Here is a 12,956-nt window from a genome sequence, read left to right on the forward strand (position 1 = left end):
GTATCATTAGGACCATGGTAGTCCTAGTCACAGATGGGAATTTAATTAAGATAGTGAAATGAACTCATTTCCCTTGGCTGTTAAGTTGGCAGTTGATGGTGAGGGTAAGAGTGGAAGCTGACAAGCTAGTACTGGGATCTGCAGAAGCCCAGGGAAGAGATTGTTTAGACTTGTGTCATAATAGTACTGATAGGGTGGTAGATTCAGGACATATTTTGGAGGCTTGGTAGAAAGGGCTTGCTGATGGAATTAACCATGGGACAGTAGGCTTTTGACTTGTGCAGTTAAGAGGATAGTGACCTCTAAGAAGGAGAATAACTAGAGGAAGAGGGTTTTCAGAGGAATATAAAAAATACTGTTTTGACCCTGTTAGTTGAGGTCCCTATTAGACTTCAAGTGTTCTGGGCATATTCAGAGGAATATAAAAAATACTGGATTATTTGTCTAATCCAGAGATGTAGACTTGCTGCTCTTAAGCATGTGTGAGTGTTACTGAAAGCCATGAATGATATCCAGGTTGACTGTGCAGACAGAAACAAGAGTGGGACCCAGAGCTGGTCCAAATTTATTAATCCTATTTTCATAAAGTAAATTCACAGAAATAGATTTATTCACAGAAATAGGTCAAAGAGTAACCAAAGGCTTGAGTTTAACAATGTAAATGCTATTTTGAATGGCTGTACTGTCATATCTCCACATTAAAACAGGATAGGGAGGCACTGGGGCCAATTTTTCATAGACAGCTTTTAAGAAAACCTAGGTCAGAAGGTCAAGCAGTTGAACTTTGTGCCCTGTCAGCCCCTAATTTCCCTGTCAACTTGAACTTCATTCTAGAAGTTCAGTCCCTGCCTTTGCAGCCGTGTACTTTCTTGGAATGTTTTATGTTCAAATATGTCGCATGTCGGAATGATAGCTCTCTGGCCTGTGGGACAATCTATGATTAATGCATCCCACGAGAGTACATGCCTTTCATCTGGCCTCCAGCCCTTATTGAATGGGGGCAAGATTGAAAATTTATAAAGATAGGATAAGGCCTATGGCAAAACGGAAACTCATTTAGAGGCTTATTAGTCAGACTGGAATTTTAAAAGGAGATTTTTCAAGAGATCATTATGTCTGTCTATTAAATCGGTTACCTGGGACATGTCAGGAACATGAAAGTTCTATTGAATGCCTCTCCCAAGGACCCAGCATGCATGGTGTATCTTAAGAAGTAAAGGGTGTATCTTGGTTACAGTTAGTAATGTCTGTAACTCTGAAGGGAATGAGGGTTTTGGCAAGGCCTTGTATTGTCACCGTGGTATATGAGGAGATATACTAAAACTAATACTGTTTTGACTTACATTTTGGGTATATTTGTGAGCAAGAGATTCTAATATGTTGATTTTTTTTTACCTTGAAGAAGACAATTTGTAGGTAATGGCCTGATAATTTATAATACATATAAGGATGGGACCATTTGTTGGCCAGGGCATCCAGTGTTAAGGCGATTGCCTTAAGATTGGCTAAGTGTGATGTTTCTTGGGTCCTGTCCTTTGTTAGGGACATCCTGGCTAATGGATGGAAAGCAGAAACATTCCACTAAGCTCTATCAACTGTCATGGTTAGCAGTGCCATTGGCATAGTCCAGGAACTGCCACTGCTGTTCACTCAGTTAATCCCAAGGATCACCAAAGATAGCTAAGGGGTTTAGGGAAGGGTGACCTCCTCCAGCACCATGGTATCTGGCAAGGAACTGAGAACAGCGGAAGCTACCTCTTCTGCTGGTGGAATATCCTACAGTGCTCAAGTTTGGTTCCATACTGTCTTAGGGAGGCCTCAGTAGCTATGCCAATGTTGTGAAGGTTGGTTTTTAAAACCCAAAACATAATGGGCAGGTGGGAGTGGAAGACCACACGCTAAGAGTTTGTAAGAGCCCCTATTTCCTGGAGAGTCCAGTAGGTAGTCAGTCATTAGTTGTTTAATGCCATTAATGAACGTGTCAAATGCATTTCCTTGGAAGAGGATACTATGAATGTGATGTCATACCTATGCTCCAGGAGAAAGGTGTGTATAGTTAAGAGCCTGTCTGCAAAGACTGTGTGTGATGGCAGAGCTGCTGAGAAATTCCGTGGGTAGCTTGCAAAAGGTGTATTGAGTTCTTTTGAAGGTGGAGGCAAACGTGGTGAGAGATTGTTAAAACAGGAGTTTAGCCACCTGTAGTTGTCTTTACGTTCTGTCTCTGACTGATAAGAGAAAAAGGAAGAGACCCAGAGTCTCTAGGCAGCAACCTTAACCACAGGATACTCAGTCCCTCTACCCCTCAACTTGTTTTTTATTTGTAATCTCTATTTTCTTTGAATGCTTACCTGAGAAGATCCTGGTAGTTCCAAGTGTTCTGGTGGACACCCTCTCTAGAGTGTCCCAATCAACCTTAGAGAGCCTGGGGGTCTGCATGAGCAATAGTGGACTCAATTTTGTCTTTTAAATTATTTATTTTTTTGACAATTCATTTATTTATTTTGAGACAGAGTCTCACTCTGTCGCCCAGGCTGGAGTGCAATGGAGCGATCTCAGCTCACTGCAACCTCTGCCTCCCAGGTTCAAGCGATTCTCCTGCCTCAGCCTCCAGAGTAGCTGGGATTACAGGCCTGCACTAATTTTTGTATTTTTAGTAGAGATGGGGTTTCACCATGTTGGTCAGGCTTTAAGGAAGAGATTATTAACATGTCAACATGTACCAGCATTTAATAATACTCAACGCTTTTACCAGGTTAAGTGTAATTTACAATGAGCTGAGAAACATCTTCAGGTGTCTCAGGGGAAACAAGATCAAAGAGTTCCTTCCCCTCTCTTTCCTTTCCTCTCTCTCTTTTTTTTTTTTTCATTGATTCACCGTCCTCTGTGGATGGGATCTGTGATAGCCCTTGGGGTTGGGGACCAATGAGCAATGGCTACAAGGATGCAGCAGAGAAGGTGCCACTGGTCCCAGCAGCATCGAGTCTAATCAAGTACTGTCTAGGACTATCCTCAGGGGGAGGACCATTTGACTCTTGGGGTCAGGAGAGTGAATTATATTCTTCTCCCAAGTGCTGTTGAGGGCAGGCAGCATCACTTACTAGAAGTCTACTACAGCCCACTGGCTCCCTCAGCTTTCCAGCTAGCATTCAGCAATATACACACCCATGACTCTATGATGGGGGAAACTCCACTCCTAGTGTCAGGGGATATTCAAATTATAATCACTTGAAGGTGCACTGAAGAACAGCCAAATCACATGGCCAATTCAAAAGAGGCTTCCCTCTTGGTGGGATTAAGTTGGAATGCAGTATCCTGGAGTGGGTTATTGGGATTGGGACAGGAGCTACACTTCTTTAGGAAGGGGATTCTTGGCAGTATTCAGAAGAGGTAATACAAAGCCATGTAAGGCAGTACACAAGAATGTCATCAGAGTAGAAAGGCCTCAAAAACAGTAGAGCCCAATCTAGATAGGCAATTAAACCATGAAAGGTGAAAGGGCATCTCTGAGGGACATTTCACTGCAGTTTAGAATGATTCCATTTTTGTTGCCAATTGTGTTTTAAATGAGTCCCTTTGTGGGGTCTTTAAAAATTGTTACAAGGCATGGAAATCACACTCAGAAATGCATATGAGATAAAAATTTATTATCACAGTTTCTAGAGGGAACCACAGGCATGCCATGCCAGGGGCCCTATGAGAAGAACTCCTAGGGAGCAGGCTCCATCAAGCAGGAGAGCCAAGAGAGAATGTGAACCCATGGGGCAGGTACCTCCATTGAGAGTCAATGTGGACTACACAAGCAAGAAGCAGGAGGGGATTTTACTGGTACATTTGAATATCATTAGGTCACAATCAGGGAAGGCAAGAAGAGGAACTTGTGGCAGGAACCAGCCTTATCACACAGGTGCACCTGGTAACTTGGTGAGGGGTGGATTGCTCAGAGACTGTTCATGGAGAGGTTAATGTATCAGGAACATATGAAGTTAAAAAAAATTACAGTATGCCACCCTGCTACGCTGTATTTTGGTTACAAATTTTATGGAGAATAACTTTTCTATCCCTTCACCTTCAGCCTATGCGTGTCCTTACAGCTAAAGTGAGTCTTTTTCAGGCAATATATAGTTTGATCTTGTTTTATCCATTCAGTCACTCTATATGTTTTGATTGGAGAATGTAATCCATTTAATTTAAAGTGATTATTGATAGGCAAGGACTTACTATCATTATTTTGTTAATTGTTTTCTGACTGTATTGTAGTTCCTGTTTCTTCCTCTCTTCTTGTTTTCCTTTTTGATTTGATGATTTCTTTTGTAGTACTATGCATTGATCTCTTTATTTTTGTCTTTTGTGTATCTACTACAGATTTTTAGTTTGTAATTACCATAAAGTTTGCATAAAACATCTTATAACAGTCTATTTTAAGCTGATAACCTAAGTTAAACTGCATACAAAAACTCTACATTTTACTTCTCCTCACCTACACATTTTGTATTACTAATGTCACAATTTATAACATAATACACTGTATCCATTAGCAAATTATCATATAGATATTTTAAAAATTAGTTTCTTTAACTTTTATACTAAGATTGAAAGTGAGTTACACACTACCATTACAGCATTATTCTGATGTTGACTTTATACTTACCTTTACCAGTGAGTTATATGCTTTTATACATTTTCATGTTGCTAATTATAGTCCTGCCATTTCAAATCGAAGAACTCTTTTTAGCATTTCTTGTATGGCTGGTCTAGTGGTGATGAACTCCTTCAGTGCATCCACTCTTGAATATTTTTGTTCCACTGGAGTGCTAGAATCTCTCATCTGGACTTCAGGGCTCTGACAAAGGTATTCTTGTTTATGGGTAGTTGACAAAATTGGTGTTTCTCTAGGGGGATAGCAGCTGCAAACTTCTTTTTCATTATGTTGCTAATGCCCCTTCTGACAGAAGGTTTTTCTGGATACCATACTTTCTCCACCAGTATGTTTGGAGTTGTCCATATCATCTGCTGTTAAAAATGTCCCTGAACCTTTGGTCGGCCCTGACAGACCTATCTGTTCTCTGTTCAATCCAGTTACCAACCTGACCACAAGATGTACCAAAGATTTTTTGTATTAAAATAATAATATTTAATAGACATCTGCTCTGTGCCAAGCATCTTGACCTGTACTTTGTAGGAATAATCTCCTTAATCTTCAAAATAAATCTTTGAGAAAATATCATTTCATACATGATGAAACCCAGTCTTAAAAAGGAAAAATGACTTGTTGAAGGTTATGAAGTGATGGCAGTGGGATTTAAACCAGGATTATTTCACTCCAGAAAGTCCAGACTCCTTTTTTTGTATTACTTAAATAGTTTATTGGCAAGTTGATTATTGTTACTTTATTTTATAACTCTAAAAGGAATATATACACAATGTAAAATATTCAAAAGATGTCAGCTCCTCCAGAAAAAGTATGGTTCTTGTGCTGAAGAACTCAGTGGGTAATGTGGACGGAGCTCCTGCCTTAAGAGAGACAAGTGTGTAAATGGACTGGGAAAGGCCATCATGTGATGCTTGGGAAGGAGACATTCAGGTACTGACAACAAAATCCACAGAGGAAGAGACAAAGAAATGGTTCACCTCAAAGTCTATGTGGGGAAAAAAAATCTCTGGAACCATGAGATATGCAAAAGTGGTTCTGAATAATTGTTACCTGGAATGTTATTTCCTGCCACACATTAATACATTTGCTAAAAAAAGGCAGAAATTTTAATTTGGATATCTGATTCCACTAGGGATGACCCAATGGGAATCTTCAGAGGAATTGGTTTTGCTAGCAATACTTGTATGATATAAGTTATGCTGAGTCTGACTGGCTGCCAGCCAGTTATGAGGCTCAGTCTGTGAAGTATCACCTGGCTGAGAAGTTCTTTCAAACTCAGAAATTACAAAGTATCAAGTCTTAATATTGGTTGTACCCTAGATATACTGGTTAAAACTAATTACAATTTAAAAAAATATATAAATATATGATGAACAAGGTAATTGCAGAGGGATCTAAATGTTCAAGTCACTTATGTCTAACAGCATCTTCTGGAGGTGTTATTCTAGGCAGCCAAATCCTAAGTTTTTAGTCATTGAAAATTCTAGAATCAGAAAAAAAAGGTTAAGTATATGGCAGCAGTTAATGGTTTAAACCTAAGATAGTTTGATGCATCCACCACCATAAAAATAATTGCTGCAGAGATATGACTTTACCCTAGGGCTCCTCTGGCCTGGAGTGGTCAACACAGTTCTTTGGAGACTTACTGTTTTCTGCTTTTACAGTTGAAATATGTCTTCTCCTAAGTGACAAGTTTCCTCTTCCGGTATGTTAATACCTTAAATCTAATAGTTAAGTCTAACAGACCTAGAGTCAAACTGTTAGTTTCTTATGATTTCTCATGTCTCAGCTCTGATTCTCTGAGTTGAGATAATACTTCATTTATCTGAGAGAAATTTTATAAGTTCTTGGGGGAAAATGATGTCTTTTTAGAACAATATAGATAGATTTCTCAACCTTGAGACGGGAACATGATGATGACTTTTTAGAAAAAGGCAGATTGATTTCTAAACCTTGATATGGGGGACATGATGATGTCTTTTTATAATTATGTACATCGATTTCTCAACCTTGAGGTCTCAGAAGTGCAAGCTGCCTTTAGACCCCGGTGAGATGGGGTAGACCAATTATACATATCTTCATTCTGTTCCTATGTGAACAAGGACTCGAGACCTTGGCTGGGCCATGGCCAGTGTATGGTAATTTAGTGGAAGATAGGTGACTGAAATCAATATTTCCTAAGCTAGCTCTTAGGATTAATGTCTTTTCCATTTAGCCGTATTCCTTTATCAAACTCAAATAGTAGGATTTTTCAACAGTGGAACAGGCTGATGTGAAACATGTTTCCAGATAAAGACATTTATTTTGTTTCTGTTGCTGTTTAAAGCAAATAACAGACAGAGTCTGGCAGGGTGCGGTGGCTCATGCCTGTAATCTCAGCACTTTGGAAGGCTGAGGTGGGTGGATCACTTGAGGTCAGGAGTTTGAGACCAGCCTGGTCAACATGGTGAAACCCCATCTCTACTAAAAATACAAAAATTAGCCAGTTGTGTGGGATGCACCTGTAATCCCAGCTATTCAGGAAGCTGAGGCAGGAGAATGACTTGAACCTGGGAGGCAGAGGTGCAGTGAGTCGAGATTGTGCCACTACACTCCAGCCTGGGCAACAGAGCAAAAAACTCTGTCTCAAAAAAAAAAAAAAAAAAAAAAAAAAAAAATCCAACCTCAGGCAGGGGATCCCCTTCCCTTCATCCATTCAGGTCTGCTTTTCAACTATAACCTCATCACTGACATCATATCCCCTATTCCCCTAAGGCTGGCCCAGGACAAGAACAGCTGCCATCCCTATGGGAGCCAGGTGGCTGCAGGGCACCAACAGTATGTGGATGAGAGAACATCACTGGACATCTCCTGATCCCTGCACCCAGGTGTGCTCAGTGCCACATCTGGGCTTCCACAGGTCTGTGTCCCACAGTGTCCTCAGGTGACCCTGCATTCTGTTCCCAGAAAAGTATGCCTTGGGCTAGAGAAGAAGCAGGGGACAGCCAGCTGATATCTTGTGGAGAGCCATCATCATGCATCATCAGAGTGTCTATCAAGACCCCACAGGACTGCCAGGAATTTTCACTGGCCGAAAATAGCAGTGTCCACCACTTTAAGAAAAAGCATCTGGTTTCCCTTCCATGTGACTGCTGATTTTGGTCCTGTAGGATGATGACATTATGCACTGGCCTCTGTCACTTTTTCTAACTGAGACACTAGAGAGGGAGAGGGAAACAGGAAAGAAAAATCTAGAAGACGTTTTGGAAAGATGTTAGATTCTCAAATACAGTCATGGTCAAAGCAAGGTGATGGGAGCAGAATAATTCTTTAATGAGTATTTGAATGGAGGCACCTGTGAAGCATCTTTTGCCTTAGAGAGAGAACAGGTGCTACAATAATGGACTGTGCTGTTTATTTTTTATCTTGCAGTAGTTGCTGCAGTGTCTGCTGACATCAAATGGGTATCCTGATAGCCTTCAATATCAGTGGTGGCAGCCTACATGAAATTTTTATCTTGATGGGAATTCAAGGGCTGGAGGCTGCCTTTATCTGGATTTCAATCCTTTTTTGTGCCATGTGCCTGGTGGGACTGGCTGGAAATGCTGCCCTCATCCTGGTCATTTCCAGGAACAATAGCCTTCATTCACTCATGTTCCCATTCCTTTGCCTTCTCTCAGTTCCTGACCTGGCTCTCGGTTCTACCACTGTGCTCAAGATGCTGGCCATTTTGTAGCTCCATGCTGGTGAGATTTCCTTTAGTGGATGCCTGGCCCAGATGTTTTGCATCCATTCTATCTACGCTCTGGAGTCCTCAGTCCTTCTTTCCATGGTCATTGATCGATATGTGGCTATCGGTAACCCATTAAGATATACAACCACTCTCAAGCATGCTGTCATAGGTAGGATTTGCCTTGTTGGGATATTTTGTAGTGTGGCTATTGTCTCCTCTTTTATCTTCTTGCTGAGGTGATTCTCCTACTGTGGTCACTGTGTCTTGACACACACTTACTGTGAGCACATGGGCATTGCCTGATTGGCCTATGCCAACATCACTGTCAGTATTGTCCTGTGGGCTGACTGTGGCTCTGCTGGTCATGGAACTGGAGTCTATCCTCATTGGCATCTCCTATGGCCTTATCCTTCATGCTGTCTTTCATCTTCCATCTTGTGATGCCCAGCACAGGGCTCTGAGTACCTGTGGCTTCCACATTGGCATCATCCTCGTTTTCTACATCCCTGCCTTCACATTTCTCAACCACAGCTTTGGCCACCACTGGGTCCCCAAGCATGTGCACGTCTTTCTGGTTAATCTCTGTCTGCTGCAGCCTCCTTTACTGAACCCAGTCATCTATGGGACTAGCACCAAACAGATTTGGAGTCAAATCTCTTTGTGAGACTTCTTCCCTTGGAAAAGGATTTGGCCTAACCTATCAATCTGAGATAGAAGATGAGGAGAGTATAAAAGCTATGAGGGATCATTGATAAATTCATAAGTGGAAAAGAGAAACACTGTGTTACAAACTATGGGACTTGGCTGTAGTGGGATTGAGAAGGAATCAGAGAGACCGCTGGGTTGAGGAGGATATTATTTAGGTGCACTGGCCCAGTTGGATTAACATCCAAAGGACTGAGCCCTGAACAAAGAGTTGATTTTTAAGCATTTTGTGGGGTGGGGGGAGATCTGTGCAGGGGGAAGCATATTACAGAAGCAAGAAACAAAGACAGTTATTCAATTAATTGAGACGTGCATTACATCATTTATTACTTTCCAAGGAAAAACATGTTTTATAGCTTGAGTTTATCTGTCTAGTTACCTTGCAGCTGCACAGCTACAGAAACAGGGTCTTCACAATGCCTGGGAAAGGAGGAGAGATAAGGCTCACTAGCCACAGAAAAACAGACAGTTAATTTTTAAAGGACTCCAGCTCTTTCTCTTCCTCAGGAGGAATTGGGTTTTCTTACACACAACTGAGTTTCTGCTTACACATTCTTTGATTTCTTTTAATTCCTGTTCTATGGCTTCTAGTACTGGACACATCCTTTTGCTACTCATGAACTCAGATTTCCTTATCAGTACTTCAAGTGTCTTACAGCTCTATGATCTGGTAAATCTAGTGCCCAGATGGGTCCATTTTCAATCTTGCTGTGGGAGTCCAGAGTTCTGAGTTCTGGTCCTGCTTCTTACAATAACATCTTGGGTCACTAAACTTCATTTTTCTTCCAGAAATAATGTGTGGTTCATACCAGGAGATTATCACCATGAGTATTCTTGGTAAGTATTTGTATTGCAAGGTGAACTTTTTGGTCAAATGAAGCCAGGACCTTAGAAGAGCCGGCATGGGGCCTACAAAGATGCATCTAGGAGCAGAACAGATGTTACAAAGGCATTGAGCACTAACCCCTACTCTTACCTCCAGCTTCATTGTATGATTTTTCTCTCTTTCCGAAGTTAGTATGCTATTTGGTCCCTTTAGCATTTACTCCTTCAAAAAATAAAGAGTTTTAACTTTGTTGCTAGTTGCAGGCCGGTATCCTAAGAAGAAGCATGAATTTATTTGTCTATTAAAATAAATGTTCATTTACTAATTTATCTTTAAAAATTTGTGTAAATTTTAGGGGTTTGTGTGCAGTATTAGTACATGGATATGTGGGGTAGTGGTGAAGTCTGGGCTTTTAGTGTAACCATCACCTTAATAATATACATTGTATCCATTCAGTAACTTCTTATTCTTCACCCCAATTGTATCTTCCCACCCTTCTGAGTCTTTAATGTCTATTATTCCACTCTTCCAGGTCCATGTGTATACATTATTTAGCTTTTACTTATAAGTGAGAACATATGGTATTTGTTTTTCTGTTTCTGAGTTGCTTAAGGGCCTCCAGTTCCATTCATATTGCTGCAAAAGACATTTTATTTTTGATGGCTAAATAGTATTCCATTGTGCATATATATCACATTTTCTATATCCAGTCATCCACTGATGGACAGCTAGGTTGGGTCCATATCTTTCTTACTGCATTCACTAACATTCAACAATTAGCACCTGTTATATTCCAGGCTTAGTCCCAAGTATTACCAGCCTAGTCCCAAGATTACAAAGGAGGGAATGATCAGAGAAGAGGTGATGTTAAATCAATGTCCTATAAGGTAGGTAGCAGGCAACCATTTGCCAGGTGAACAAGCCAGAAAGGCATCCCAGGTAGAGGAAACAGCATGGACAAAGGAATGGAGGTTCAACTGTCTGGTGTGTTGGAAAACTGTATGATCAGTGTGGCTAGAATTTTGTGATGACGGCTATGCTTTACGTAACAGTCTCACTTGTTTGGGAGTGTACCCTGAAGGCAGTGGGGGCCTTTGAAGGTTTGAAGCAGGGGATGACATAGTCCAATTTACACTTTATATCAAAGTTAAAAAATGAGATTGGAGGGTAGCAAGATTAATGGTAGAGAGACAAATAGAAAGGCTGTAGCTGCAATCTTTTGGGAGAGGTGGTAGATTCTTCCTAAGTGGAACAAAAGAGAAACCCTACCTGAAAATTTAAGCTACATCCACCTAGGCAGGTTTTCAGTTTCAGTAGCCTCTGCTAAGCTTTGCCTGGGCCACAGTGCCTTACACAATATCCCTGTGAAATATAGCCATCCCTTCTTATCTGCAGAGTAAATATTTCGAGACCTCCAGTGGATGACTGGAACAGTGGATAGTGCTGAACCCTATGTATACTGTTTCTTTCCTCTACATGCAAACTTATGATAAACTGAAATTTGTAAATTAGGCCCAGTAAGATTAAAAATAACATAAAATAGTATAATCATAACAATATACTGTGATAAAATTTATGTGAATATTTATTTCTGGAATTTTGTGCTTTATTTTCAGATTGTGGCTGAGCACATGTAACTGAAACCATAAAAAGCAAAACTGCAAATAAGCGGGGACTACTGTGCTAGACTCACTGAGCACTCCTGCCTCAGGAACTGGTCTTGAGTCTGATGCCAAATTCTCCCACCCTTCACACACACAGGACTGGGAGAAGCCAAATACCTTTCCCAATTTGCCACACACATAGGTTCCCTTCATTCAAATCTTGAATGAAACTTCTATTTCCATCTTTTCAGTCTCAAGAGCATGAGCTTTGGAGAAAAAAAAATGTCCTAACTTCAAACTGAAGCACTATCTATGTTACTTGAATGGCCTTCTATGGATTGCTTGACATCTTTAGTCCTGTTTACCTAATTAATAGAGAAAAGAAATAAGAGTTATAGTTTAGAATTATTGTAAGGATTAAATATGTGAATATCTTAGCAGAGATTGCTTAGAATGTAGCTAGGGCTAGTAAGTGTCCGTCATTAAAGTCACTGAAACTCTTGAGTCTGTTTTCCCATCTGTAAGTTGGTGTTGATACTATCTATTGTGTATTAGCAAAGATTTATGTAAAGCTACACATATTTATATTTAACACGCAGCACATTACTTTCCACATAGATACTCATCAAAGTAGTTATCTCTCCGTTTCTGTGCTCCAAAAACTCTCCTACCTCACGTTTAATTGGTGAATATCAGTAATTGATATCTGTGATGCTCAGTGAATGCTTTAATTTCCCAAAACACATCTGAAAGCCTGCTCCCCACAATAATATGATTAAATTTCACAGAACCTGTCCAATTTCATTTACAACATCTCCCCACATGGGAAGGGAAGAGGAAAGTGGGGCCACTCCTGACAAAAATCAAGGGCCTCATCTGTCATTGCCGCTACTCTTGTGATTCCCTGGGTGTTTTCTTGCTGTTCAATTCCTTCAAGATAGGCTGTACAGGCTGGGTACTGAAGGCATCACTTGCTTATGAGTAGCAGGGTCCAGAGTCTAGTGGGCAGTATGAGGCATCATTTCACATGTGCCCATTCCACACTCAGCCCAGGAGACTCTGCATCAGGCTGTAAGGACCTTGGCTCAACAGGCTCATGAAGTAGGCTCCATTCTGATCAGAGTTGTACAGTCCCTGTCATCCTCTGTCACCATTAAATAAACTAGACTTTTCTTATCTGTGTTTTCTTCTCTGTAGGACATCCTTTCTTCCTGCACATTCCAGTCTTGGAAATGTTTCCCTGCACTCTCTATCTCATATTCCTCAGATTCATTTTTCTAACTATTGCCACTGGCTTCTGGATTTGCCCTCCTGTTCCATGGAAATCACCTTCCCTAACATCAGCAATGGCCTCCTAATTGCCAAATCCAATGGGTATTTCTTAGCCTGCCTCCTTTTAAAATGTTCTTTGTGAGGCTTAACACTAGTAGCACAGCCTGTGATTTTTTTTTTTTTTTT

General features: G+C 40.7%; 1 pseudogene; it reads left to right on the top strand.

Moving 5' to 3' along the window:
- The first annotated feature begins 7,288 nt into the window (after positions 1 to 7,288).
- The window catches only part of LOC112424454 (olfactory receptor 52D1-like), a 29,287-nt pseudogene continuing 23,619 nt past the window's right edge, over positions 7,289 to 12,956 (top strand).

Source organism: Macaca nemestrina, chromosome 12 (assembly GCF_043159975.1).
Source record: "Macaca nemestrina isolate mMacNem1 chromosome 12, mMacNem.hap1, whole genome shotgun sequence".
NCBI lineage: Eukaryota > Metazoa > Chordata > Mammalia > Primates > Cercopithecidae > Macaca > Macaca nemestrina.